Genomic DNA, 27,238 nt, shown 5'->3' with positions numbered 1-27,238 from the left:
AACCAGAATTGGTTTCAAACTACGGAGCCACCCAAGGATCCTGAAAAGTCCATTTGTGGAGATGAGCTCCTGGACTCCCGTTAAGAAGACATGTTGTCAACCTCTAGATCCCTTACATGCCTGCACTTTTCGGCTTGCTGCTGCTGCAATCCACGCGTTTTAGATCTGCATAACTCCACCTCTTTAAACACAGCACCTTCACCCCCTGCTGTTCCCACCCGCCTCAACACCGTTGGAAGGGAGGAGAACCAATTAAGGCGGGGGGTGGGGTGGAACGAGCAGCTGTCTACCCTTAGCAGGAGGGCTCCTGATTACATACCTCTCCTGCTGCTGCTGCTGCTGGCTGTCCAGCAGCAGACTGAAGGTGGCTGCTGCTGTGCACAGGTATATAAAGGCTCAGAGCCTATTATGACACGCGCAGCCAGCGTTCCATTGCCACATTCCATCTACTGCAGGCAGGATACCTGGCTGGCTGAATGTCGCTGAGAAGCTCACAGAGACCGCCATAAGCAACAGTTTAACAGAATGCCACAGACTAATCAACCAAACTTTTTGGGTTGGGTTCTCTTTTATAGTCTGCAGGCATTAAATGAAAGAAGTCAGTGTTCCAGCAGAAGGAGACAACGTTTCAGAAAAGGCATTGTAGCAAACCAAAAAAGAAATTTTAAGCGCAGCAGAGTAACCAGCGCACATACCTGTTAGCTCAGGTGAGTTTAAAAGGCTGCTGTTGATAACAAGGGCATTTGCTAAATAGATGGTGTGTGTGCAACAATATACTGAAAGGTCAATTATATTGTGCAGCTTATCTCACCACCTGTAGTTATTTAGGTGAAAGCTCCAAAATGCTTGCCTAATATGTCTGTTTATCCAAAAGGAAGTAAAAAGGGAGAGCTAGAAAGATAGCATTGCATCACATTACATGGCAATGCAATGCACAGTTGCTGAAGTTGAACCAAAATGAGCTTGTAATCTGGCTTCTGCAACTTTGAACATGAAAAATCCAATGAGGAGAAGAAAAGCAAAGCCAAAGAGTCCATCCCAAAATCCGACAAACAAGCAAAATGAACAAAAAACATTGAATTCAATTCTTTCTGATTTTAGAAACTGCATTAAAGAAGGGGTGCACCGGTCCTGGAGATACTGCAATACCAGGTCAATGCGTGGAGTGGACAGAGCAAGCTCTTTTTCCATCTCCCTGTTCTAAAAATCCATTTAATATATGGTCCCCAGATAGGGGACGTATCAGATATTAAACTGATAAGAACAGATACTACACTTGATCTTAGCCAAAAGGCCGAGAAGCGATAACCAGAATTGGTTTCAAACTACGGAGCCACCCAAGGATCCTGAAAAGTCCATTTGTGGAGATGAGCTCCTGGACTCCCGTTAAGAAGACATGTTGTCAACCTCTAGATCCCTTACATGCCTGCACTTTTCGGCTTGCTGCTGCTGCAATCCACGCGTTTTAGATCTGCATAACTCCACCTCTTTAAACACAGCACCTTCACCCCCTGCTGTTCCCACCCGCCTCAACACCGTTGGAAGGGAGGAGAACCAATTAAGGCGGGGGGTGGGGTGGAACGAGCAGCTGTCTACCCTTAGCAGGAGGGCTCCTGATTACATACCTCTCCTGCTGCTGCTGCTGCTGGCTGTCCAGCAGCAGACTGAAGGTGGCTGCTGCTGTGCACAGGTATATAAAGGCTCAGAGCCTATTATGACACGCGCAGCCAGCGTTCCATTGCCACATTCCATCTACTGCAGGCAGGATACCTGGCTGGCTGAATGTCGCTGAGAAGCTCACAGAGACCGCCATAAGCAACAGTTTAACAGAATGCCACAGACTAATCAACCAAACTTTTTGGGTTGGGTTCTCTTTTATAGTCTGCAGGCATTAAATGAAAGAAGTCAGTGTTCCAGCAGAAGGAGACAACGTTTCAGAAAAGGCATTGTAGCAAACCAAAAAAGAAATTTTAAGCGCAGCAGAGTAACCAGCGCACATACCTGTTAGCTCAGGTGAGTTTAAAAGGCTGCTGTTGATAACAAGGGCATTTGCTAAATAGATGGTGTGTGTGCAACAATATACTGAAAGGTCAATTATATTGTGCAGCTTATCTCACCACCTGTAGTTATTTAGGTGAAAGCTCCAAAATGCTTGCCTAATATGTCTGTTTATCCAAAAGGAAGTAAAAAGGGAGAGCTAGAAAGATAGCATTGCATCACATTACATGGCAATGCAATGCACAGTTGCTGAAGTTGAACCAAAATGAGCTTGTAATCTGGCTTCTGCAACTTTGAACATGAAAAATCCAATGAGGAGAAGAAAAGCAAAGCCAAAGAGTCCATCCCAAAATCCGACAAACAAGCAAAATGAACAAAAAACATTGAATTCAATTCTTTCTGATTTTAGAAACTGCATTAAAGAAGGGGTGCACCGGTCCTGGAGATACTGCAATACCAGGTCAATGCGTGGAGTGGACAGAGCAAGCTCTTTTTCCATCTCCCTGTTCTAAAAATCCATTTAATATATGGTCCCCAGATAGGGGACGTATCAGATATTAAACTGATAAGAACAGATTTTTTTTTTTTTTTTTTTTTTTTTTTTAAACCATTCAGGTTAGTTTTATAGCAAATCAGTAGGATATACCAAAACTGTTGCAAAAAAAACTTCTCATCATCATGGCCATATTTATTAAGCATAAAGTAACCTAATATTACAGAAAGAAGAACATCTTATTAATATAAACCAAAAGATCACTGAAATTTTACAATATGCCTCCACTTTTTAAATTTCCATATTCCCTCGGCATCTGTTCCACCACCGCTACTACTATCCATCTTGTAAATCAAAAATAGCCTAGAAAGAATAATCCTAATACATTCATTTACTGTAATTGATTTCCTTTTAAATACACAAAGATTCCTCACATCCCACAAACTTTCTAACACACAAGCCATAATTAAGCACAAAACTCTCTCCTTTACACGTCCACTTGCACCAATACCAAACATAACCACACGCCAATCCACAAAAGTCACTCCTGCCAAACTCCTACACAACCCCCCTACACATTTCCACACGTCTTGCGCAAAATCACAATTCCACATCAGATGCATAACCGTCTCACAACCATTACATCCATCTCTTGGACAAACATCCGACCTAATCAAACCTCTCTTCTTTTGAACGTCTCTCACTGGAAGAATATTGTGAAACGCCATCCACACTACATCCTTCTGTTTGTTGGACATCCCATACATACCCAACTTTCTCCAAGCATCCGCAACCTCATTCCCTCTCAAACCAACAATATTAGACTCGACCTCATTTGCACACAATTTCCTATACACCCTCTTAGTCATTCTAAACTCATCCACCGGCACACTCAGCAAATCATACTTCTTGACAAACTTCTCAATCACCTCACACCACACCGGACACTTAAAAGACACAGGCACTCTCGCATCCCTCTTTCTCCAACCTAACCCATACAACATCCATCCTGCAGAATAACTTGCCATACATGCACCCTTATTACCTTTACCCAACAATACCACAATCGTCTTAATATAATGGAGCCCTAAAAAAACCTCAACATTAGGAAATCCCAAACCACCATGCTGGCAGGCCTTATAAAGGCTTTCCCTCTTCAGCTTCTCCATCTTGCTGCACCAGAAAAAGGAAAAAATCATTTTCTCAACTCTCTTCACTTTCCTAAAAGGGGATGGAAAAATTATGGCCACAAAAAGCAGAATGGGTAAGATCACTGCTTTGATAACTAGAACTTTGCCCCGCAAAGAAAGATCTCTCATTCTCCAAAAATTCAATTTTCGCTCAACACGCATACCACACTCGTCCCAACTCTCATTTCCTTTCAGATCATCATTGAAAAATACCCCTAAAACCTTAATTGCACTCTCCTCATACTTAACACCTTCCATACGAATACTGTCATCTCCAAAGCATTTGAAACTACACTTAGTCCAGTTAACTCTAAAACCTGATGCACCACAGAAAAAATCCAAAAGCAACCTCACCCTACTCATTGAAGCCATACTTTCACTCACCATCACAACATCATCCATGTAACCTAACACCTTTACATGCTTACCACCACTCCCAGGCACTAACAATCCTCTCATCATTTTCTCACGTCTCACTAAACACAGCAAAGGCTCAATCACACATACAAACAAGACAGGGGACATAGGGCACCCCTGTCTTACACCAGACCTAATCATCACTTTGTCAGACAACCATCCATTCACTAAAAACTCACTTGACACATAATCATATAAAGACTTAACTCCATTCAGAAAAACCCTAGGGAAACCCATCCTCTCCAATACTTTAAACAGAAACACATGCGAAACTCTATCAAAAGCCTTTTCGAAATCAATTGCTAACACCATACACTTCTGCTTTCTAGTCTTACAATCCCCAAGCATATCCCTTAACAATAACAAATTATCACTTATACTCCGACCAGGCACGGCACACACTTGGTCATCCTCCACAACCCTACCAATCACCTCACGCATACGATTTGCTAACAATTTACTGTAGACCTTATAATCAGCGTTAAGCAATGATATGGGTCTCCAGTTCTCCAAACGCTTTTTCTCACCCTTCTTAAACACAAGAACCACTATACCCTCTTTCATACTGTCACACAAAACACCATTCATCCACATATACCTACAAACCTCAGTCAAGTCCTTACCCAAAAACTCCCAAGCTTTCACATACAGCTCCACAGGCAACCCATCCTTCCCAGGCGTCTTATTCTTTTTAGCACTCATAACAACATTCCTCAACTCATCCAAAATAACATCCTCACACAAAGCATCACATTCATCCGAACCAAGTCTCTTCTCCATACCACTCAATACATGCGACACAAGTCCAGGATCAATCCATTTCTCATCGTACAACTTACTATAGAAGCCATTCACCTCATTCAACACATTCTTCCCAACCACACTAGATCCATCTTCACCTACCACTTCACTCAAATCCAACTTCCTTCCATTCATTTTTTTAAAAAAGTACCTGGTGCACTTTTCATTCTTTTCCAAATGCTCTAACTTGGTACGGTAAATAATCTCTTTACCTTTTTCATCCAGAAGACATTTTAACTCATTCTTAGCAACCTCAAGCTGATCAGACATATCCATTCCTTTCCTAACACACCCACGCAACCAATCAATCCGTCTACTTAAGTCATTAAATCTATTACGATATCTGGCAGCTTTTTTGTAGCCCCATTTTTTAAAGAAAGTTTTTAACTGTAATTTCACCCAATCCCACCATTCAAGCACACTACCAAAATCACGCTTACGCCACCTCCAACTTGCATACCTTTTCTCCAACTCACTCATCACCTCCTCATCCTCCAACAACCTCGTATTCAATTTCCAAACCCCACCCCCAAACACCATGTCCCCATTCGCACTAAAAACTCCACGCAAACACTCATGATCAGAAAAAGGTACCTTATGTTGAACATAACTTGAACAAACCATATTTTTGGAAAATAACATCCTATCTATCCTCGATGAAATATTACCACGGTCAGCATAATATGTAGGCGGTGGTGGAATGCCATACTCAAGTATTGCAGCGTCTAAGAAAGAAAAATCAGAAATAAGTTGAGATAACTTTTTTCCCGTAATGTCCACATTACCTTCTGTGACACAATTACAGTCACCAACAAAAACTGTAGGAATTTTTCCAGGAAGAAAAAAACTCAATTTCTCAAGAAGAGCAAGCCGCTCCTCTTTTTTAGTAGGACAATATAAATTAATCATTCTAACCTTCCACCCCCTATAACTCAAAAAAACAATAATGCAGCGACCCACCTCCACAACCGTGTAACTATCAATAGTAATATTCTTATTACCAACTAAAATCCCCACACCATCATTTTTGTTAAAGCTGGACCCCGACCAAACATACTGGCCATAAGGCCAGTCCTTATCTCCTGGAGATTCAGTAATCCCACACTCTTGTAGACAATAGACATCTGCACTCAAACCCTTTAGATAATCCAGAACTGTTGTTCTTCGGGTAACAGATCTAATTTGCCTAACATTAAGGGACACAATGTCCCATCCAGAATGATGCGGCATAACTAAAGGGGATCACACATAACCTGAAAAAAAAAGAAAGAAAACATCAACTCAACCTTCATCAAGCAAAGCAAAGCTATTACCATCTGGCTGAATGCCAAATGTAACAATGTCAGGAGAAAATACATCTGACGGGTAAGCACGAGAGTCCACCGGGCTATCACACACGGCAGCAATGGATGAACACTCAGTCCTTGGCTTCTTCTTGACCACATCAGGATCCTCCTCATCAGAGAAACGGACAGCAGACAAGTCCCCTTGGCCACCGCCCCCGATCTCCTCTGAAGCAGTATTGCACCAAGATATGACAGGAGAATTGGACAAGTCCATTTCCCCCTCACCACGGACACCAAACTGGGGAGGGAAAGGTGACATCACTTCTGGAATCACCATGTCAAAGCCTCCTGACGCAGGAGGCTGAAGCTGGGCATCTTCAAATATGTCGTCCATCTGAGTGCCATCCTCTTCCTCTTGGGGAGCAGTTGCCTCCCCGACATCCGGAAGGGGACCTTGTGGAACCCTAGTAGAAGTCGAAGGAACAGCAGGCCCCTCCGCGACCACTTGAGCAAAAGACTTAGGAGTGGTTCCAGCTTGACACTGCCTAAGAACATGCCCCTCCTCACCACAAGCATCACACTTTACCTGGTTCTTGCAGTCTTTCGCCATATGACCAGACGTGTTACACCTCCTGCAGGTTGGCGGATACCTGCAGGACTCCTGGACATGACCATACTTGTTACATCTTCTGCAGAAAAAAGGAGCATCAGGAAAGTACAAGAAACCAGTGTCTCTCCCAATAGAGAAACTCATAGGAGGATAATGTATGCCCCCTGGCCCCTCGGGGTCTGTAGCAAAACGAACAAAGTACTTGTATTTGCCAGTCCACAAGCCTTCTTCATTCGAGATCTTGTGGGAAAAATGCACATAAGTACAATGCCTCCTCAAGAATACAGTAATGTCCTCCTGGGGGATAAAGGGATTGTGCATAAACACAACAACAGGAACATCCCCCTTTGAATAGAGGACAGTAAAAGTGAGTCCATCTAGGAGGGAGTTCTCAGTATGGCCTTTCAAGGTTCTATAAAGATTTTGGCAAGCAGCCATAGTAGAAAGAACCAGCACATACCTTCCATGACTTCTAAATTCCTGCAGGCAAAGAATGTCCGACTTCTTAATCTTCAATGCTTCATAGAAGATGGCATTCACCAGGTAGGACATGGAAAAATGTCCCTTCTTCTCCTCGGAAATCTCAATGCGAAATCCATTCTTGACCCGGGGGTCCCCGGTCCCAGCAAATTTCAGCTTGACTCCCATAGTCAGCCACGGAAATCGCCTTCCCGTTTCCTCCTCACTCTCCCCCTATAGCAGCATCCAGCTTAAGCCACCGGAGTGGCGATGCTGGAAGGCCGAGGGCTAGCACTCAAGGAACCTGATGTCCAGACACTTGATCTGAGCCAAAAGGCCGAGAAGCGATAACCAGAATTGGTTTCAAACTACGGAGCCACCCAAGGATCCTGAAAAGTCCATTTGTGGAGATGAGCTCCTGGACTCCCGTTAAGAAGACATGTTGTCAACCTCTAGATCCCTTACATGCCTGCACTTTTCGGCTTGCTGCTGCTGCAATCCACGCGTTTTAGATCTGCATAACTCCACCTCTTTAAACACAGCACCTTCACCCCCTGCTGTTCCCACCCGCCTCAACACCGTTGGAAGGGAGGAGAACCAATTAAGGCGGGGGGTGGGGTGGAACGAGCAGCTGTCTACCCTTAGCAGGAGGGCTCCTGATTACATACCTCTCCTGCTGCTGCTGGCTGTCCAGCAGCAGACTGAAGGTGGCTGCTGCTGTGCACAGGTATATAAAGGCTCAGAGCCTATTATGACACGCGCAGCCAGCGTTCCATTGCCACATTCCATCTACTGCAGGCAGGATACCTGGCTGGCTGAATGTCGCTGAGAAGCTCACAGAGACCGCCATAAGCAACAGTTTAACAGAATGCCACAGACTAATCAACCAAACTTTTTGGGTTGGGTTCTCTTTTATAGTCTGCAGGCATTAAATGAAAGAAGTCAGTGTTCCAGCAGAAGGAGACAACGTTTCAGAAAAGGCATTGTAGCAAACCAAAAAAGAAATTTTAAGCGCAGCAGAGTAACCAGCGCACATACCTGTTAGCTCAGGTGAGTTTAAAAGGCTGCTGTTGATAACAAGGGCATTTGCTAAATAGATGGTGTGTGTGCAACAATATACTGAAAGGTCAATTATATTGTGCAGCTTATCTCACCACCTGTAGTTATTTAGGTGAAAGCTCCAAAATGCTTGCCTAATATGTCTGTTTATCCAAAAGGAAGTAAAAAGGGAGAGCTAGAAAGATAGCATTGCATCACATTACATGGCAATGCAATGCACAGTTGCTGAAGTTGAACCAAAATGAGCTTGTAATCTGGCTTCTGCAACTTTGAACATGAAAAATCCAATGAGGAGAAGAAAAGCAAAGCCAAAGAGTCCATCCCAAAATCCGACAAACAAGCAAAATGAACAAAAAACATTGAATTCAATTCTTTCTGATTTTAGAAACTGCATTAAAGAAGGGGTGCACCGGTCCTGGAGATACTGCAATACCAGGTCAATGCGTGGAGTGGACAGAGCAAGCTCTTTTTCCATCTCCCTGTTCTAAAAATCCATTTAATATATGGTCCCCAGATAGGGGACGTATCAGATATTAAACTGATAAGAACAGATACTACACTTGATCTTAGCCAAAAGGCCGAGAAGCGATAACCAGAATTGGTTTCAAACTACGGAGCCACCCAAGGATCCTGAAAAGTCCATTTGTGGAGATGAGCTCCTGGACTCCCGTTAAGAAGACATGTTGTCAACCTCTAGATCCCTTACATGCCTGCACTTTTCGGCTTGCTGCTGCTGCAATCCACGCGTTTTAGATCTGCATAACTCCACCTCTTTAAACACAGCACCTTCACCCCCTGCTGTTCCCACCCGCCTCAACACCGTTGGAAGGGAGGAGAACCAATTAAGGCGGGGGGTGGGGTGGAACGAGCAGCTGTCTACCCTTAGCAGGAGGGCTCCTGATTACATACCTCTCCTGCTGCTGCTGGCTGTCCAGCAGCAGACTGAAGGTGGCTGCTGCTGTGCACAGGTATATAAAGGCTCAGAGCCTATTATGACACGCGCAGCCAGCGTTCCATTGCCACATTCCATCTACTGCAGGCAGGATACCTGGCTGGCTGAATGTCGCTGAGAAGCTCACAGAGACCGCCATAAGCAACAGTTTAACAGAATGCCACAGACTAATCAACCAAACTTTTTGGGTTGGGTTCTCTTTTATAGTCTGCAGGCATTAAATGAAAGAAGTCAGTGTTCCAGCAGAAGGAGACAACGTTTCAGAAAAGGCATTGTAGCAAACCAAAAAAGAAATTTTAAGCGCAGCAGAGTAACCAGCGCACATACCTGTTAGCTCAGGTGAGTTTAAAAGGCTGCTGTTGATAACAAGGGCATTTGCTAAATAGATGGTGTGTGTGCAACAATATACTGAAAGGTCAATTATATTGTGCAGCTTATCTCACCACCTGTAGTTATTTAGGTGAAAGCTCCAAAATGCTTGCCTAATATGTCTGTTTATCCAAAAGGAAGTAAAAAGGGAGAGCTAGAAAGATAGCATTGCATCACATTACATGGCAATGCAATGCACAGTTGCTGAAGTTGAACCAAAATGAGCTTGTAATCTGGCTTCTGCAACTTTGAACATGAAAAATCCAATGAGGAGAAGAAAAGCAAAGCCAAAGAGTCCATCCCAAAATCCGACAAACAAGCAAAATGAACAAAAAACATTGAATTCAATTCTTTCTGATTTTAGAAACTGCATTAAAGAAGGGGTGCACCGGTCCTGGAGATACTGCAATACCAGGTCAATGCGTGGAGTGGACAGAGCAAGCTCTTTTTCCATCTCCCTGTTCTAAAAATCCATTTAATATATGGTCCCCAGATAGGGGACGTATCAGATATTAAACTGATAAGAACAGATACTACACTTGATCTTAGCCAAAAGGCCGAGAAGCGATAACCAGAATTGGTTTCAAACTACGGAGCCACCCAAGGATCCTGAAAAGTCCATTTGTGGAGATGAGCTCCTGGACTCCCGTTAAGAAGACATGTTGTCAACCTCTAGATCCCTTACATGCCTGCACTTTTCGGCTTGCTGCTGCTGCAATCCACGCGTTTTAGATCTGCATAACTCCACCTCTTTAAACACAGCACCTTCACCCCCTGCTGTTCCCACCCGCCTCAACACCGTTGGAAGGGAGGAGAACCAATTAAGGCGGGGGGTGGGGTGGAACGAGCAGCTGTCTACCCTTAGCAGGAGGGCTCCTGATTACATACCTCTCCTGCTGCTGCTGCTGCTGGCTGTCCAGCAGCAGACTGAAGGTGGCTGCTGCTGTGCACAGGTATATAAAGGCTCAGAGCCTATTATGACACGCGCAGCCAGCGTTCCATTGCCACATTCCATCTACTGCAGGCAGGATACCTGGCTGGCTGAATGTCGCTGAGAAGCTCACAGAGACCGCCATAAGCAACAGTTTAACAGAATGCCACAGACTAATCAACCAAACTTTTTGGGTTGGGTTCTCTTTTATAGTCTGCAGGCATTAAATGAAAGAAGTCAGTGTTCCAGCAGAAGGAGACAACGTTTCAGAAAAGGCATTGTAGCAAACCAAAAAAGAAATTTTAAGCGCAGCAGAGTAACCAGCGCACATACCTGTTAGCTCAGGTGAGTTTAAAAGGCTGCTGTTGATAACAAGGGCATTTGCTAAATAGATGGTGTGTGTGCAACAATATACTGAAAGGTCAATTATATTGTGCAGCTTATCTCACCACCTGTAGTTATTTAGGTGAAAGCTCCAAAATGCTTGCCTAATATGTCTGTTTATCCAAAAGGAAGTAAAAAGGGAGAGCTAGAAAGATAGCATTGCATCACATTACATGGCAATGCAATGCACAGTTGCTGAAGTTGAACCAAAATGAGCTTGTAATCTGGCTTCTGCAACTTTGAACATGAAAAATCCAATGAGGAGAAGAAAAGCAAAGCCAAAGAGTCCATCCCAAAATCCGACAAACAAGCAAAATGAACAAAAAACATTGAATTCAATTCTTTCTGATTTTAGAAACTGCATTAAAGAAGGGGTGCACCGGTCCTGGAGATACTGCAATACCAGGTCAATGCGTGGAGTGGACAGAGCAAGCTCTTTTTCCATCTCCCTGTTCTAAAAATCCATTTAATATATGGTCCCCAGATAGGGGACGTATCAGATATTAAACTGATAAGAACAGATTTTTTTTTTTTTTTTTTTTTTTTTTTTTTTTTTTTAAAGCCCGAATTCGTGTACAAAACCCGAGTGCGCTTAAAAAAGTGACAAGTGCCACAAAAAAAGTGCACTAGGATGCTGGTCTTCTTGAAACCCTCTCCAAAAGGAGAAGGGTCCCCCAAACCATTCCCCGTCCCTCCGAGCCAAAAGGCCACAGCGAGGAACAGGGACAAAAAGCCACCTCCAGCCGAAGCCAGAGGCGACCCAATCTTACCCCCAGCACCTGCCCGAGTTCTCACCCGAGCAAGGCACTGGGAGCCAAAGACTGTGCTCCCCTCCCGGAAGAGGGGAGCCAACAACGCTCTCCTCCCGAAAGAGGAGAGCCAGGGGGGTTCAGGGGGGAGCGGAACCTGATGGCCACACACTCCCCCCCTAGACCTGCCAAGAGAGGAACCCGTAAGGGAACCGCATCCCGACAAAATCCTAGTAGGACGTGACACACGTGAATAAGTGGACACACAGTGACAAAGAAATTAAATAAATAGTGAAGGTTTCACAGTATAATACTGCCCGGACCTTCGACCGGGAATTGAAAAATTCCCCATCCTAAGGCCAGAAGGCCTGGAATAAGGGTGTGTGCGAAGAAAGAAAATTTGAAGTGCTTGTGCAAATGTGCCATAAACTCAAGTGGGGTTCCCAATCCCAGTGAGTTAAGGCACCCCAGGGTCACCACTCCTGGGGCACTTCACACTTCGGGCTTTCGATCTTCCCCGGCCCAATGGCGTCGATCCTGGGGGGCCATGCTTTCCACCAGATGACTATATTAGCCACCTGGCGTACTAACAAGCGCCTAAACCCCAGTGTGCATAATGTATCAATCTACTAGGGCGGTCAACATCCAAAACCGCCTTTTCGAAAGATACTACACTTGATCTTAGCCAAAAGGCCGAGAAGCGATAACCAGAATTGGTTTCAAACTACGGAGCCACCCAAGGATCCTGAAAAGTCCATTTGTGGAGATGAGCTCCTGGACTCCCGTTAAGAAGACATGTTGTCAACCTCTAGATCCCTTACATGCCTGCACTTTTCGGCTTGCTGCTGCTGCAATCCACGCGTTTTAGATCTGCATAACTCCACCTCTTTAAACACAGCACCTTCACCCCCTGCTGTTCCCACCCGCCTCAACACCGTTGGAAGGGAGGAGAACCAATTAAGGCGGGGGGTGGGGTGGAACGAGCAGCTGTCTACCCTTAGCAGGAGGGCTCCTGATTACATACCTCTCCTGCTGCTGCTGCTGCTGGCTGTCCAGCAGCAGACTGAAGGTGGCTGCTGCTGTGCACAGGTATATAAAGGCTCAGAGCCTATTATGACACGCGCAGCCAGCGTTCCATTGCCACATTCCATCTACTGCAGGCAGGATACCTGGCTGGCTGAATGTCGCTGAGAAGCTCACAGAGACCGCCATAAGCAACAGTTTAACAGAATGCCACAGACTAATCAACCAAACTTTTTGGGTTGGGTTCTCTTTTATAGTCTGCAGGCATTAAATGAAAGAAGTCAGTGTTCCAGCAGAAGGAGACAACGTTTCAGAAAAGGCATTGTAGCAAACCAAAAAAGAAATTTTAAGCGCAGCAGAGTAACCAGCGCACATACCTGTTAGCTCAGGTGAGTTTAAAAGGCTGCTGTTGATAACAAGGGCATTTGCTAAATAGATGGTGTGTGTGCAACAATATACTGAAAGGTCAATTATATTGTGCAGCTTATCTCACCACCTGTAGTTATTTAGGTGAAAGCTCCAAAATGCTTGCCTAATATGTCTGTTTATCCAAAAGGAAGTAAAAAGGGAGAGCTAGAAAGATAGCATTGCATCACATTACATGGCAATGCAATGCACAGTTGCTGAAGTTGAACCAAAATGAGCTTGTAATCTGGCTTCTGCAACTTTGAACATGAAAAATCCAATGAGGAGAAGAAAAGCAAAGCCAAAGAGTCCATCCCAAAATCCGACAAACAAGCAAAATGAACAAAAAACATTGAATTCAATTCTTTCTGATTTTAGAAACTGCATTAAAGAAGGGGTGCACCGGTCCTGGAGATACTGCAATACCAGGTCAATGCGTGGAGTGGACAGAGCAAGCTCTTTTTCCATCTCCCTGTTCTAAAAATCCATTTAATATATGGTCCCCAGATAGGGGACGTATCAGATATTAAACTGATAAGAACAGATTTTTTTTTTATCGAAAGCCCGAATTCGTGTACAAAACCCGAGTGCGCTTAAAAAAGTGACAAGTGCCACAAAAAAAGTGCACTAGGATGCTGGTCTTCTTGAAACCCTCTCCAAAAGGAGAAGGGTCCCCCAAACCATTCCCCGTCCCTCCAAGCCAAAAGGCCACAGCGAGGAACAGGGACAAAAAGCCACCTCCAGCCGAAGCCAGAGGCGACCCAATCTTACCCCCAGCACCTGCCCGAGTTCTCACCCGAGCAAGGCACTGGGAGCCAAAGACTGTGCTCCCCTCCCGGAAGAGGGGAGCCAACAACGCTCTCCTCCCGAAACAGGAGAGCCAGGGGGGTTCAGGGGGGAGCGGAACCTGATGGCCACACACTCCCCCCCTAGACCTGCCAAGAGAGGAACCCGTAAGGGAACCGCATCCCGACAAAATCCTAGTAGGACGTGACACACGTGAATAAGTGGACACACAGTGACAAAGAAATTAAATAAATAGTGAAGGTTTCACAGTATAATACTGCCCGGACCTTCGACCGGGAATTGAAAAATTCCCCATCCTAAGGCCAGAAGGCCCGGAATAAGGGTGTGTGCGAAGAAAGAAAATTTGAAGTGCTTGTGCAAATGTGCCATAAACTCAAGTGGGGTTCCCAATCCCAGTGAGTTAAGGCACCCAAGGGTCACCACTCCTGGGGCACTTCACACTTCGGGCTTTCGATCTTCCCCGGCCCAATGGTGTCGATCCTGGGGGGCCATGCTTTCCACCAGATGACTATATTAGCCACCTGGCGTACTAACAAGCGCCTAAACCCCAGTGTGCATAATGTATCAATCTACTAGGGCGGCCAACATCCAAAACCGCCTTTTCAAAAGATACTACACTTGATCTTAGCCAAAAGGCCGAGAAGCGATAACCAGAATTGGTTTCAAACTACGGAGCCACCCAAGGATCCTGAAAAGTCCATTTGTGGAGATGAGCTCCTGGACTCCCGTTAAGAAGACATGTTGTCAACCTCTAGATCCCTTACATGCCTGCACTTTTCGGCTTGCTGCTGCTGCAATCCACGCGTTTTAGATCTGCATAACTCCACCTCTTTAAACACAGCACCTTCACCCCCTGCTGTTCCCACCCGCCTCAACACCATTGGAAGGGAGGAGAACCAATTAAGGTGGGGGGTGGGGTGGAACGAGCAGCTGTCTACCCTTAGCAGGAGGGCTCCTGATTACATACCTTTCCTGCTGCTGCTGCTGCTGGCTGTCCAGCAGCAGACTGAAGGTGGCTGCTGCTGTGCACAGGTATATAAAGGCTCAGAGCCTATTATGACACGCGCAGCCAGCGTTCCATTGCCACATTCCATCTACTGCAGGCAGGATACCTGGCCGGCTGAATGTCGCTGAGAAGCTCACAGAGACCGCCATAAGCAACAGTTTAACAGAATGCCACAGACTAATCAACCAAACTTTTTGGGTTGGGTTCTCTTTTATAGTCTGCAGGCATTAAATGAAAGAAGTCAGTGTTCCAGCAGAAGGAGACAACGTTTCAGAAAAGGCATTGTACTAAACCAAAAAAGAAATTTTAAGCGCAGCAGAGTAACCAGCGCACATACCTGTTAGCTCAGGTGAGTTTAAAAGGCTGCTGTTGATAACAAGGGCATTTGCTAAATAGATGGTGTGTGTGCAACAATATACTGAAAGGTCAATTATATTGTGCAGCTTATCTCACCACCTGTAGTTATTTAGGTGAAAGCTCCAAAATGCTTGCCTAATATGTCTGTTTATCCAAAAGGAAGTAAAAAAGGAGAGCTAGAAAGATAGCATTGCATCACATTACATGGCAATGCAATGCACAGTTGCTGAAGTTGAACCAAAATGAGCTTGTAATCTGGCTTCTGCAACTTTGAACATGAAAAATCCAATGAGGAGAAGAAAAGCAAAGCCAAAGAGTCCATCCCAAAATCCGACAAACAAGCAAAATGAACAAAAAACATTGAATTCAATTCTTTCTGATTTTAGAAACTGCATTAAAGAAGGGGTGCACCGGTCCTGGAGATACTGCAATACCAGGTCAATGCGTGGAGTGGACAGAGCAAGCTCTTTTTCCATCTCCCTGTTCTAAAAATCCATTTAATATATGGTCCCCAGATAGGGGACGTATCAGATATTAAACTGATAAGAACAGATACTACACTTGATCTTAGCCAAAAGGCCGAGAAGCGATAACCAGAATTGGTTTCAAACTACGGAGCCACCCAAGGATCCTGAAAAGTCCATTTGTGGAGATGAGCTCCTGGACTCCCGTTAAGAAGACATGTTGTCAACCTCTAGATCCCTTACATGCCTGCACTTTTCGGCTTGCTGCTGCTGCAATCCACGCGTTTTAGATCTGCATAACTCCACCTCTTTAAACACAGCACCTTCACCCCCTGCTGTTCCCACCCGCCTCAACACCGTTGGAAGGGAGGAGAACCAATTAAGGCGGGGGGTGGGGTGGAACGAGCAGCTGTCTACCCTTAGCAGGAGGGCTCCTGATTACATACCTCTCCTGCTGCTGCTGCTGCTGGCTGTCCAGCAGCAGACTGAAGGTGGCTGCTGCTGTGCACAGGTATATAAAGGCTCAGAGCCTATTATGACATGCGCAGCCAGCGTTCCATTGCCACATTCCATCTACTGCAGGCAGGATACCTGGCTGGCTGAATGTCGCTGAGAAGCTCACAGAGACCGCCATAAGCAACAGTTTAACAGAATGCCACAGACTAATCAACCAAACTTTTTGGGTTGGGTTCTCTTTTATAGTCTGCAGGCATTAAATGAAAGAAGTCAGTGTTCCAGCAGAAGGAGACAACGTTTCAGAAAAGGCATTGTAGCAAACCAAAAAAGAAATTTTAAGCGCAGCAGAGTAACCAGCGCACATACCTGTTAGCTCAGGTGAGTTTAAAAGGCTGCTGTTGATAACAAGGGCATTTGCTAAATAGATGGTGTGTGTGCAACAATATACTGAAAGGTCAATTATATTGTGCAGCTTATCTCACCACCTGTAGTTATTTAGGTGAAAGCTCCAAAATGCTTGCCTAATATGTCTGTTTATCCAAAAGGAAGTAAAAAGGGAGAGCTAGAAAGATAGCATTGCATCACATTACATGGCAATGCAATGCACAGTTGCTGAAGTTGAACCAAAATGAGCTTGTAATCTGGCTTCTGCAACTTTGAACATGAAAAATCCAATGAGGAGAAGAAAAGCAAAGCCAAAGAGTCCATCCCAAAATCCGACAAACAAGCAAAATGAACAAAAAACATTGAATTCAATTCTTTCTGATTTTAGAAACTGCATTAAAGAAGGGGTGCACCGGTCCTGGAGATACTGCAATACCAGGTCAATGCGTGGAGTGGACAGAGCAAGCTCTTTTTCCATCTCCCTGTTCTAAAAATCCATTTAATATATGGTCCCCAGATAGGGGACGTATCAGATATTAAACTGATAAGAACAGATACTACACTTGATCTTAGCCAAAAGGCCGAGAAGCGATAACCAGAATTGGTTTCAAACTACGGAGCCACCCAAGGATCCTGAAAAGTCCATTTGTGGAGATGAGCTCCTGGACTCCCGTTAAGAAGACATGTTGTCAACCTCTAGATCCCTTACATGCCTGCACTTTTCGGCTTGCTGCTGCTGCAATCCACGCGTTTTAGATCTGCATAACTCCACCTCTTTAAACACAGCACCTTCACCCCCTGCTGTTCCCACCCGCCTCAACACCGTTGGAAGGGAGGAGAACCAATTAAGGCGGGGGGTGGGGTGGAACGAGCAGCTGTCTACCCTTAGCAGGAGGGCTCCTGATTACATACCTCTCCTGCTGCTGCTGCTGCTGGCTGTCCAGCAGCAGACTGAAGGTGGCTGCTGCTGTGCACAGGTATATAAAGGCTCAGAGCCTATTATGACACGCGCAGCCAGCGTTCCATTGCCACATTCCATCTACTGCAGGCAGGATACCTGGCTGGCTGAATGTCGCTGAGAAGCTCACAGAGACCGCCATAAGCAACAGTTTAACAGAATGCCACAGACTAATCAACCAAACTTTTTGGGTTGGGTTCTCTTTTATAGTCTGCAGGCATTAAATGAAAGAAGTCAGTGTTCCAGCAGAAGGAGACAACGTTTCAGAAAAGGCATTGTAGCAAACCAAAAAAGAAATTTTAAGCGCAGCAGAGTAACCAGCGCACATACCTGTTAGCTCAGGTGAGTTTAAAAGGCTGCTGTTGATAACAAGGGCATTTGCTAAATAGATGGTGTGTGTGCAACAATATACTGAAAGGTCAATTATATTGTGCAGCTTATCTCACCACCTGTAGTTATTTAGGTGAAAGCTCCAAAATGCTTGCCTAATATGTCTGTTTATCCAAAAGGAAGTAAAAAGGGAGAGCTAGAAAGATAGCATTGCATCACATTACATGGCAATGCAATGCACAGTTGCTGAAGTTGAACCAAAATGAGCTTGTAATCTGGCTTCTGCAACTTTGAACATGAAAAATCCAATGAGGAGAAGAAAAGCAAAGCCAAAGAGTCCATCCCAAAATCCGACAAACAAGCAAAATGAACAAAAAACATTGAATTCAATTCTTTCTGATTTTAGAAACTGCATTAAAGAAGGGGTGCACCGGTCCTGGAGATACTGCAATACCAGGTCAATGCGTGGAGTGGACAGAGCAAGCTCTTTTTCCATCTCCCTGTTCTAAAAATCCATTTAATATATGGTCCCCAGATAGGGGACGTATCAGATATTAAACTGATAAGAACAGATACTACACTTGATCTTAGCCAAAAGGCCGAGAAGCGATAACCAGAATTGGTTTCAAACTACGGAGCCACCCAAGGATCCTGAAAAGTCCATTTGTGGAGATGAGCTCCTGGACTCCCGTTAAGAAGACATGTTGTCAACCTCTAGATCCCTTACATGCCTGCACTTTTCGGCTTGCTGCTGCTGCAATCCACGCGTTTTAGATCTGCATAACTCCACCTCTTTAAACACAGCACCTTCACCCCCTGCTGTTCCCACCCGCCTCAACACCGTTGGAAGGGAGGAGAACCAATTAAGGCGGGGGGTGGGGTGGAACGAGCAGCTGTCTACCCTTAGCAGGAGGGCTCCTGATTACATACCTCTCCTGCTGCTGCTGCTGCTGGCTGTCCAGCAGCAGACTGAAGGTGGCTGCTGCTGTGCACAGGTATATAAAGGCTCAGAGCCTATTATGACACGCGCAGCCAGCGTTCCATTGCCACATTCCATCTACTGCAGGCAGGATACCTGGCTGGCTGAATGTCGCTGAGAAGCTCACAGAGACCGCCATAAGCAACAGTTTAACAGAATGCCACAGACTAATCAACCAAACTTTTTGGGTTGGGTTCTCTTTTATAGTCTGCAGGCATTAAATGAAAGAAGTCAGTGTTCCAGCAGAAGGAGACAACGTTTCAGAAAAGGCATTGTAGCAAACCAAAAAATAAATTTTAAGCGCAGCAGAGTAACCAGCGCACATACCTGTTAGCTCAGGTGAGTTTAAAAGGCTGCTGTTGATAACAAGGGCATTTGCTAAATAGATGGTGTGTGTGCAACAATATACTGAAAGGTCAATTATATTGTGCAGCTTATCTCACCACCTGTAGTTATTTAGGTGAAAGCTCCAAAATGCTTGCCTAATATGTCTGTTTATCCAAAAGGAAGTAAAAAGGGAGAGCTAGAAAGATAGCATTGCATCACATTACATGGCAATGCAATGCACAGTTGCTGAAGTTGAACCAAAATGAGCTTGTAATCTGGCTTCTGCAACTTTGAACATGAAAAATCCAATGAGGAGAAGAAAAGCAAAGCCAAAGAGTCCATCCCAAAATCCGACAAACAAGCAAAATGAACAAAAAACATTGAATTCAATTCTTTCTGATTTTAGAAACTGCATTAAAGAAGGGGTGCACCGGTCCTGGAGATACTGCAATACCAGGTCAATGCGTGGAGTGGACAGAGCAAGCTCTTTTTCCATCTCCCTGTTCTAAAAATCCATTTAATATATGGTCCCCAGATAGGGGACGTATCAGATATTAAACTGATAAGAACAGATACTACACTTGATCTTAGCCAAAAGGCCGAGAAGCGATAACCAGAATTGGTTTCAAACTACGGAGCCACCCAAGGATCCTGAAAAGTCCATTTGTGGAGATGAGCTCCTGGACTCCCGTTAAGAAGACATGTTGTCAACCTCTAGATCCCTTACATGCCTGCACTTTTCGGCTTGCTGCTGCTGCAATCCACGCGTTTTAGATCTGCATAACTCCACCTCTTTAAACACAGCACCTTCACCCCCTGCTGTTCCCACCCACCTCAACACCGTTGGAAGGGAGGAGAACCAATTAAGGCGGGGGGTGGGGTGGAACGAGCAGCTGTCTACCCTTAGCAGGAGGGCTCCTGATTACATACCTCTCCTGCTGCTGCTGCTGGCTGTCCAGCAGCAGACTGAAGGTGGCTGCTGCTGTGCACAGGTATATAAAGGCTCAGAGCCTATTATGACACGCGCAGCCAGCGTTCCATTGCCACATTCCATCTACTGCAGGCAGGATACCTGGCTGGCTGAATGTCGCTGAGAAGCTCACAGAGACCGCCATAAGCAACAGTTTAACAGAATGCCACAGACTAATCAACCAAACTTTTTGGGTTGGGTTCTCTTTTATAGTCTGCAGGCATTAAATGAAAGAAGTCAGTGTTCCAGCAGAAGGAGACAACGTTTCAGAAAAGGCATTGTAGCAAACCAAAAAAGAAATTTTAAGCGCAGCAGAGTAACCAGCGCACATACCTGTTAGCTCAGGTGAGTTTAAAAGGCTGCTGTTGATAACAAGGGCATTTGCTAAATAGATGGTGTGTGTGCAACAATATACTGAAAGGTCAATTATATTGTGCAGCTTATCTCACCACCTGTAGTTATTTAGGTGAAAGCTCCAAAATGCTTGCCTAATATGTCTGTTTATCCAAAAGGAAGTAAAAAGGGAGAGCTAGAAAGATAGCATTGCATCACATTACATGGCAATGCAATGCACAGTTGCTGAAGTTGAACCAAAATGAGCTTGTAATCTGGCTTCTGCAACTTTGAACATGAAAAATCCAATGAGGAGAAGAAAAGCAAAGCCAAAGAGTCCATCCCAAAATCCGACAAACAAGCAAAATGAACAAAAAACATTGAATTCAATTCTTTCTGATTTTAGAAACTGCATTAAAGAAGGGGTGCACCGGTCCTGGAGATACTGCAATACCAGGTCAATGCGTGGAGTGGACAGAGCAAGCTCTTTTTCCATCTCCCTGTTCTAAAAATCCATTTAATATATGGTCCCCAGATAGGGGACGTATCAGATATTAAACTGATAAGAACAGATTTTTTTTTTTTTTTTTTTATCGAAAGCCCGAATTCGTGTACAAAACCCGAGTGCGCTTAAAAAAGTGACAAGTGCCACAAAAAAAAGTGCACTAGGATGCTGGTCTTCTTGAAACCCTCTCCAAAAGGAGAAGGGTCCCCCAAACCATTCCCCGTCCCTCCGAGCCAGAAGGCCACAGCGAGGAACAGGGACAAATAGCCACCTCCAGCCGGAGCCAGAGGCGACCCAATCTTACCCCCAATACCTGCCCGATTTCTCACCCGAGCAAGGCACTGGGAGCCAAAGACTGTGCTCCCCTCCCGGAAGAGGGGAGCCAACAACGCTCTCCTCCCGAAAGAGGAGAGCCAGTGGGGTTCAGGGGGGAGCGGAACCTGATGGCCACACACTCCCCCCCTAGACCTGCCAAGAGAGGAACCCGTAAGGGAACCGCATCCCGACAAAATCCTAGTAAGGACGTGGACACACGTGAAAAAGTGGACACACAGTGACAAAAAAAAATTAAATAAATAGTGAAGGTTTCACAGTATAATACTGCCCGGACCTTCGACCGGGAATTGAAAAATTCCCCATCCTAAGGCCAGAAGGCCCGGAATAAGGGTGTGTGTGAAGAAAGAAATATTGAAGTGCTAGTGCAAATGTGCCATAAACTCAAGTGGGGTTCCCAATCCCAGTGAGTTAAGGCACCCCAGGGTCACCACTCCTGGGGCACTTCACACTTCGGGCTTTCGATCTTCCCCGGCCCAATGGCGTCGATCCTGGGGGGCCATGCTTTCCACCAGATCACTATATTAGCCACCTGGCGTACTAACAAGCGCCTAAACCCCAGTGTGCATAATGTATCAATCTACTAGGGCGGCCAACATCCAAAACCGCCTTTTCGAAAGATACTACACTTGATCTTAGCCAAAAGGCCGAGAAGCGATAACCAGAATTGGTTTCAAACTACGGAGCCACCCAAGGATCCTGAAAAGTCCATTTGTGGAGATGAGCTCCTGGACTCCCGTTAAGAAGACATGTTGTCAACCTCTAGATCCCTTACATGCCTGCACTTTTCGGCTTGCTGCTGCTGCAATCCACGCGTTTTAGATCTGCATAACTCCACCTCTTTAAACTCAGCACCTTCACCCCCTGCTGTTCCCACCCGCCTCAACACCGTTGGAAGGGAGGAGAACCAATTAAGGCGGGGGGTGGGGTGGAACGAGCAGCTGTCTACCCTTAGCAGGAGGGCTCCTGATTACATACCTCTCCTGCTGCTGCTGCTGCTGGCTGTCCAGCAGCAGACTGAAGGTGGCTGCTGCTGTGCACAGGTATATAAAGGCTCAGAGCCTATTATGACACGCGCAGCCAGCGTTCCATTGCCACATTCCATCTACTGCAGGCAGGATACCTGGCTGGCTGAATGTCGCTGAGAAGCTCACAGAGACCGCCATAAGCAACAGTTTAACAGAATGCCACAGACTAATCAACCAAACTTTTTGGGTTGGGTTCTCTTTTATAGTCTGCAGGCATTAAATGAAAGAAGTCAGTGTTCCAGCAGAAGGAGACAACGTTTCAGAAAAGGCATTGTAGCAAACCAAAAAAGAAATTTTAAGCGCAGCAGAGTAACCAGCGCACATACCTGTTAGCTCAGGTGAGTTTAAAAGGCTGCTGTTGATAACAAGGGCATTTGCTAAATAGATGGTGTGTGTGCAACAATATACTGAAAGGTCAATTATATTGTGCAGCTTATCTCACCACCTGTAGTTATTTAGGTGAAAGCTCCAAAATGCTTGCCTAATATGTCTGTTTATCCAAAAGGAAGTAAAAAGGGAGAGCTAGAAAGATAGCATTGCATCACATTACATGGCAATGCAATGCACAGTTGCTGAAGTTGAACCAAAATGAGCTTGTAATCTGGCTTCTGCAACTTTGAACATGAAAAATCCAATGAGGAGAAGAAAAGCAAAGCCAAAGAGTCCATCCCAAAATCCGACAAACAAGCAAAATGAACAAAAAACATTGAATTCAATTCTTTCTGATTTTAGAAACTGCATTAAAGAAGGGGTGCACCGGTCCTGGAGATACTGCAATACCAGGTCAATGCGTGGAGTGGACAGAGCAAGCTCTTTTTCCATCTCCCTGTTCTAAAAATCCATTTAATATATGGTCCCCAGATAGGGGACGTATCAGATATTAAACTGATAAGAACAGATACTACACTTGATCTTAGCCAAAAGGCCGAGAAGCGATAACCAGAATTGGTTTCAAACTACGGAGCCACCCAAGGATCCTGAAAAGTCCATTTGTGGAGATGAGCTCCTGGACTCCCGTTAAGAAGACATGTTGTCAACCTCTAGATCCCTTACATGCCTGCACTTTTCGGCTTGCTGCTGCTGCAATCCACGCGTTTTAGATCTGCATAACTCCACCTCTTTAAACACAGCACCTTCACCCCCTGCTGTTCCCACCCGCCTCAACACCGTTGGAAGGGAGGAGAACCAATTAAGGCGGGGGGTGGGGTGGAACGAGCAGCTGTCTACCCTTAGCAGGAGGGCTCCTGATTACATACCTCTCCTGCTGCTGCTGCTGCTGGCTGTCCAGCAGCAGACTGAAGGTGGCTGCTGCTGTGCACAGGTATATAAAGGCTCAGAGCCTATTATGACACGCGCAGCCAGCGTTCCATTGCCACATTCCATCTACTGCAGGCAGGATACCTGGCTGGCTGAATGTCGCTGAGAAGCTCACAGAGACCGCCATAAGCAACAGTTTAACAGAATGCCACAGACTAATCAACCAAACTTTTTGGGTTGGGTTCTCTTTTATAGTCTGCAGGCATTAAATGAAAGAAGTCAGTGTTCCAGCAGAAGGAGACAACGTTTCAGAAAAGGCATTGTAGCAAACCAAAAAAGAAATTTTAAGCGCAGCAGAGTAACCAGCGCACATACCTGTTAGCTCAGGTGAGTTTAAAAGGCTGCTGTTGATAACAAGGGCATTTGCTAAATAGATGGTGTGTGTGCAACAATATACTGAAAGGTCAATTATATTGTGCAGCTTATCTCACCACCTGTAGTTATTTAGGTGAAAGCTCCAAAATGCTTGCCTAATATGTCTGTTTATCCAAAAGGAAGTAAAAAGGGAGAGCTAGAAAGATAGCATTGCATCACATTACATGGCAATGCAATGCACAGTTGCTGAAGTTGAACCAAAATGAGCTTGTAATCTGGCTTCTGCAACTTTGAACATGAAAAATCCAATGAGGAGAAGAAAAGCAAAGCCAAAGAGTCCATCCCAAAATCCGACAAACAAGCAAAATGAACAAAAAACATTGAATTCAATTCTTTCTGATTTTAGAAACTGCATTAAAGAAGGGGTGCACCGGTCCTGGAGATACTGCAATACCAGGTCAATGCGTGGAGTGGACAGAGCAAGCTCTTTTTCCATCTCCCTGTTCTAAAAATCCATTTAATATATGGTCCCCAGATAGGGGACGTATCAGATATTAAACTGATAAGAACAGATTTTTTTTTTTTTTTTTTTATCGAAAGCCCGAATTCGTGTACAAAACCCGAGTGCGCTTAAAAAAGTGACAAGTGCCACAAAAAAAAGTGCACTAGGATGCTGGTCTTCTTGAAACCCTCTCCAAAAGGAGAAGGGTCCCCCAAACCATTCCCCGTCCCTCCGAGCCAGAAGGCCACAGCGAGGAACAGGGACAAATAGCCACCTCCAGCCGGAGCCAGAGGCGACCCAATCTTACCCCCAATACCTGCCCGAGTTCTCACCCGAGCAAGGCACTGGGAGCCAAAGACTGTGCTCCCCTCCCGGAAGAGGGGAGCCAACAACGCTCTCCTCCCGAAAGAGGAGAGCCAGTGGGGTTCAGGGGGGAGCGGAACCTGATGGCCACACACTCCCCCCCTAGACCTGCCAAGAGAGGAACCCGTAAGGGAACCGCATCCCGACAAAATCCTAGTAAGGACGTGGACACACGTGAAAAAGTGGACACACAGTGACAAAAAAAAAATTAAATAAATAGTGAAGGTTTCACAGTATAATACTGCCCGGACCTTCGACCGGGAATTGAAAAATTCCCCATCCTAAGGCCAGAAGGCCCGGAATAAGGGTGTGTGTGAAGAAAGAAATATTGAAGTGCTAGTGCAAATGTGCCATAAACTCAAGTGGGGTTCCCAATCCCAGTGAGTTAAGGCACCCCAGGGTCACCACTCCTGGGGCACTTCACACTTCGGGCTTTCGATCTTCCCCGGCCCAATGGCGTCGATCCTGGGGGGCCATGCTTTCCACCAGATGACTATATTAGCCACCTGGCGTACTAACAAGCGCCTAAACCCCAGTGTGCATAATGTATCAATCTACTAGGGCGGCCAACATCCAAAACCGCCTTTTCGAAAGATACTACACTTGATCTTAGCCAAAAGGCCGAGAAGCGATAACCAGAATTGGTTTCAAACTACGGAGCCACCCAAGGATCCTGAAAAGTCCATTTGTGGAGATGAGCTCCTGGACTCCCGTTAAGAAGACATGTTGTCAACCTCTAGATCCCTTACATGCCTGCACTTTTCGGCTTGCTGCTGCTGCAATCCACGCGTTTTAGATCTGCATAACTCCACCTCTTTAAACACAGCACCTTCACCCCCTGCTGTTCCCACCCGCCTCAACACCGTTGGAAGGGAGGAGAACCAATTAAGGCGGGGGGTGGGGTGGAACGAGCAGCTGTCTACCCTTAGCAGGAGGGCTCCTGATTACATACCTCTCCTGCTGCTGCTGCTGCTGGCTGTCCAGCAGCAGACTGAAGGTGGCTGCTGCTGTGCACAGGTATATAAAGGCTCAGAGCCTATTATGACACGCGCAGCCAGCGTTCCATTGCCACATTCCATCTACTGCAGGCAGGATACCTGGCTGGCTGAATGTCGCTGAGAAGCTCACAGAGACCGCCATAAGCAACAGTTTAACAGAATGCCACAGACTAATCAACCAAACTTTTTGGGTTGGGTTCTCTTTTATAGTCTGCAGGCATTAAATGAAAGAAGTCAGTGTTCCAGCAGAAGGAGACAACGTTTCAGAAAAGGCATTGTAGCAAACCAAAAAATAAATTTTAAGCGCAGCAGAGTAACCAGCGCACATACCTGTTAGCTCAGGTGAGTTTAAAAGGCTGCTGTTGATAACAAGGGCATTTGCTAAATAGATGGTGTGTGTGCAACAATATACTGAAAGGTCAATTATATTGTGCAGCTTATCTCACCACCTGTAGTTATTTAGGTGAAAGCTCCAAAATGCTTGCCTAATATGTCTGTTTATCCAAAAGGAAGTAAAAAGGGAGAGCTAGAAAGATAGCATTGCATCACATTACATGGCAATGCAATGCACAGTTGCTGAAGTTGAACCAAAATGAGCTTGTAATCTGGCTTCTGCAACTTTGAACATGAAAAATCCAATGAGGAGAAGAAAAGCAAAGCCAAAGAGTCCATCCCAAAATCCGACAAACAAGCAAAATGAACAAAAAACATTGAATTCAATTCTTTCTGATTTTAGAAACTGCATTAAAGAAGGGGTGCACCGGTCCTGGAGATACTGCAATACCAGGTCAATGCGTGGAGTGGACAGAGCAAGCTCTTTTTCCATCTCCCTGTTCTAAAAATCCATTTAATATATGGTCCCCAGATAGGGGACGTATCAGATATTAAACTGATAAGAACAGATTTTTTTTTTTTTTTTTTTATCGAAAGCCCGAATTCGTGTACAAAACCCGAGTGCGCTTAAAAAAGTGACAAGTGCCACAAAAAAAAGTGCACTAGGATGCTGGTCTTCTTGAAACCCTCTCCAAAAGGAGAAGGGTCCCCCAAACCATTCCCCGTCCCTCCGAGCCAGAAGGCCACAGCGAGGAACAGGGACAAATAGCCACCTCCAGCCGGAGCCAGAGGCGACCCAATCTTACCCCCAATACCTGCCCGAGTTCTCACCCGAGCAAGGCACTGGGAGCCAAAGACTGTGCTCCCCTCCCGGAAGAGGGGAGCCAACAACGCTCTCCTCCCGAAAGAGGAGAGCCAGTGGGGTTCAGGGGGGAGCGGAACCTGATGGCCACACACTCCCCCCCTAGACCTGCCAAGAGAGGAACCCGTAAGGGAACCGCATCCCGACAAAATCCTAGTAAGGACGTGGACACACGTGAAAAAGTG

The 27,238-nt window shown here is 45.5% G+C and overlaps 13 non-coding genes and 5 pseudogenes across 13 annotated transcripts; all 18 read right to left on the bottom strand.

Moving 5' to 3' along the window:
* Positions 1-1,115: 1,115 nt before the first annotated feature.
* Positions 1,116-1,306, bottom strand: LOC141203742 (U2 spliceosomal RNA). The gene has a single exon (XR_012274769.1). It is a non-coding gene; the product is annotated as a U2 spliceosomal RNA (small nuclear RNA).
* A 1,115-nt stretch (positions 1,307-2,421) lies between these two features.
* On the bottom strand, positions 2,422-2,609 carry LOC141203272 (U2 spliceosomal RNA). Its single transcript, XR_012274388.1, has one exon. It is a non-coding gene; the product is annotated as a U2 spliceosomal RNA (small nuclear RNA).
* Positions 2,610-8,712: 6,103 nt separating this feature from the next.
* Positions 8,713-8,903, bottom strand: LOC141203741 (U2 spliceosomal RNA). Its single transcript, XR_012274768.1, has one exon. It is a non-coding gene; the product is annotated as a U2 spliceosomal RNA (small nuclear RNA).
* Positions 8,904-10,012: 1,109 nt separating this feature from the next.
* Positions 10,013-10,203, bottom strand: LOC141203740 (U2 spliceosomal RNA). The gene has a single exon (XR_012274767.1). It is a non-coding gene; the product is annotated as a U2 spliceosomal RNA (small nuclear RNA).
* Positions 10,204-11,318: 1,115 nt separating this feature from the next.
* LOC141203293 (U2 spliceosomal RNA) lies at positions 11,319-11,536 on the bottom strand (annotated as a pseudogene).
* A 775-nt stretch (positions 11,537-12,311) lies between these two features.
* On the bottom strand, positions 12,312-12,403 carry LOC141203336 (U2 spliceosomal RNA; annotated as a pseudogene).
* A 1,115-nt stretch (positions 12,404-13,518) lies between these two features.
* LOC141203207 (U2 spliceosomal RNA) lies at positions 13,519-13,700 on the bottom strand. The gene has a single exon (XR_012274338.1). It is a non-coding gene; the product is annotated as a U2 spliceosomal RNA (small nuclear RNA).
* Positions 13,701-14,489: 789 nt separating this feature from the next.
* LOC141203328 (U2 spliceosomal RNA) lies at positions 14,490-14,581 on the bottom strand (annotated as a pseudogene).
* Positions 14,582-15,696: 1,115 nt separating this feature from the next.
* On the bottom strand, positions 15,697-15,887 carry LOC141203739 (U2 spliceosomal RNA). Its single transcript, XR_012274766.1, has one exon. It is a non-coding gene; the product is annotated as a U2 spliceosomal RNA (small nuclear RNA).
* Positions 15,888-17,002: 1,115 nt separating this feature from the next.
* Positions 17,003-17,193, bottom strand: LOC141203738 (U2 spliceosomal RNA). Its single transcript, XR_012274765.1, has one exon. It is a non-coding gene; the product is annotated as a U2 spliceosomal RNA (small nuclear RNA).
* A 1,115-nt stretch (positions 17,194-18,308) lies between these two features.
* On the bottom strand, positions 18,309-18,499 carry LOC141203736 (U2 spliceosomal RNA). Its single transcript, XR_012274763.1, has one exon. It is a non-coding gene; the product is annotated as a U2 spliceosomal RNA (small nuclear RNA).
* A 1,115-nt stretch (positions 18,500-19,614) lies between these two features.
* LOC141203735 (U2 spliceosomal RNA) lies at positions 19,615-19,805 on the bottom strand. The gene has a single exon (XR_012274762.1). It is a non-coding gene; the product is annotated as a U2 spliceosomal RNA (small nuclear RNA).
* Positions 19,806-20,917: 1,112 nt separating this feature from the next.
* LOC141203281 (U2 spliceosomal RNA) lies at positions 20,918-21,103 on the bottom strand. The gene has a single exon (XR_012274395.1). It is a non-coding gene; the product is annotated as a U2 spliceosomal RNA (small nuclear RNA).
* Positions 21,104-21,814: 711 nt separating this feature from the next.
* LOC141203327 (U2 spliceosomal RNA) lies at positions 21,815-21,994 on the bottom strand (annotated as a pseudogene).
* Positions 21,995-23,109: 1,115 nt separating this feature from the next.
* LOC141203734 (U2 spliceosomal RNA) lies at positions 23,110-23,300 on the bottom strand. The gene has a single exon (XR_012274761.1). It is a non-coding gene; the product is annotated as a U2 spliceosomal RNA (small nuclear RNA).
* A 1,115-nt stretch (positions 23,301-24,415) lies between these two features.
* LOC141203280 (U2 spliceosomal RNA) lies at positions 24,416-24,601 on the bottom strand. Its single transcript, XR_012274394.1, has one exon. It is a non-coding gene; the product is annotated as a U2 spliceosomal RNA (small nuclear RNA).
* An 800-nt stretch (positions 24,602-25,401) lies between these two features.
* Positions 25,402-25,493, bottom strand: LOC141203365 (U2 spliceosomal RNA; annotated as a pseudogene).
* Positions 25,494-26,608: 1,115 nt separating this feature from the next.
* LOC141203278 (U2 spliceosomal RNA) lies at positions 26,609-26,794 on the bottom strand. Its single transcript, XR_012274392.1, has one exon. It is a non-coding gene; the product is annotated as a U2 spliceosomal RNA (small nuclear RNA).
* Positions 26,795-27,238: the final 444 nt, after the last annotated feature.

Source organism: Phyllobates terribilis, unplaced genomic scaffold (genome assembly GCF_046119375.1).
Source record: "Phyllobates terribilis strain yellow unplaced genomic scaffold, ASM4611937v1 Scaffold_124__1_contigs__length_5142088, whole genome shotgun sequence".
Classification (NCBI taxonomy): domain Eukaryota; kingdom Metazoa; phylum Chordata; class Amphibia; order Anura; family Dendrobatidae; genus Phyllobates; species Phyllobates terribilis.
Note: the sequence above shows the minus strand (reverse complement) of the source record. Positions and strands in the feature narration are given on the sequence as shown.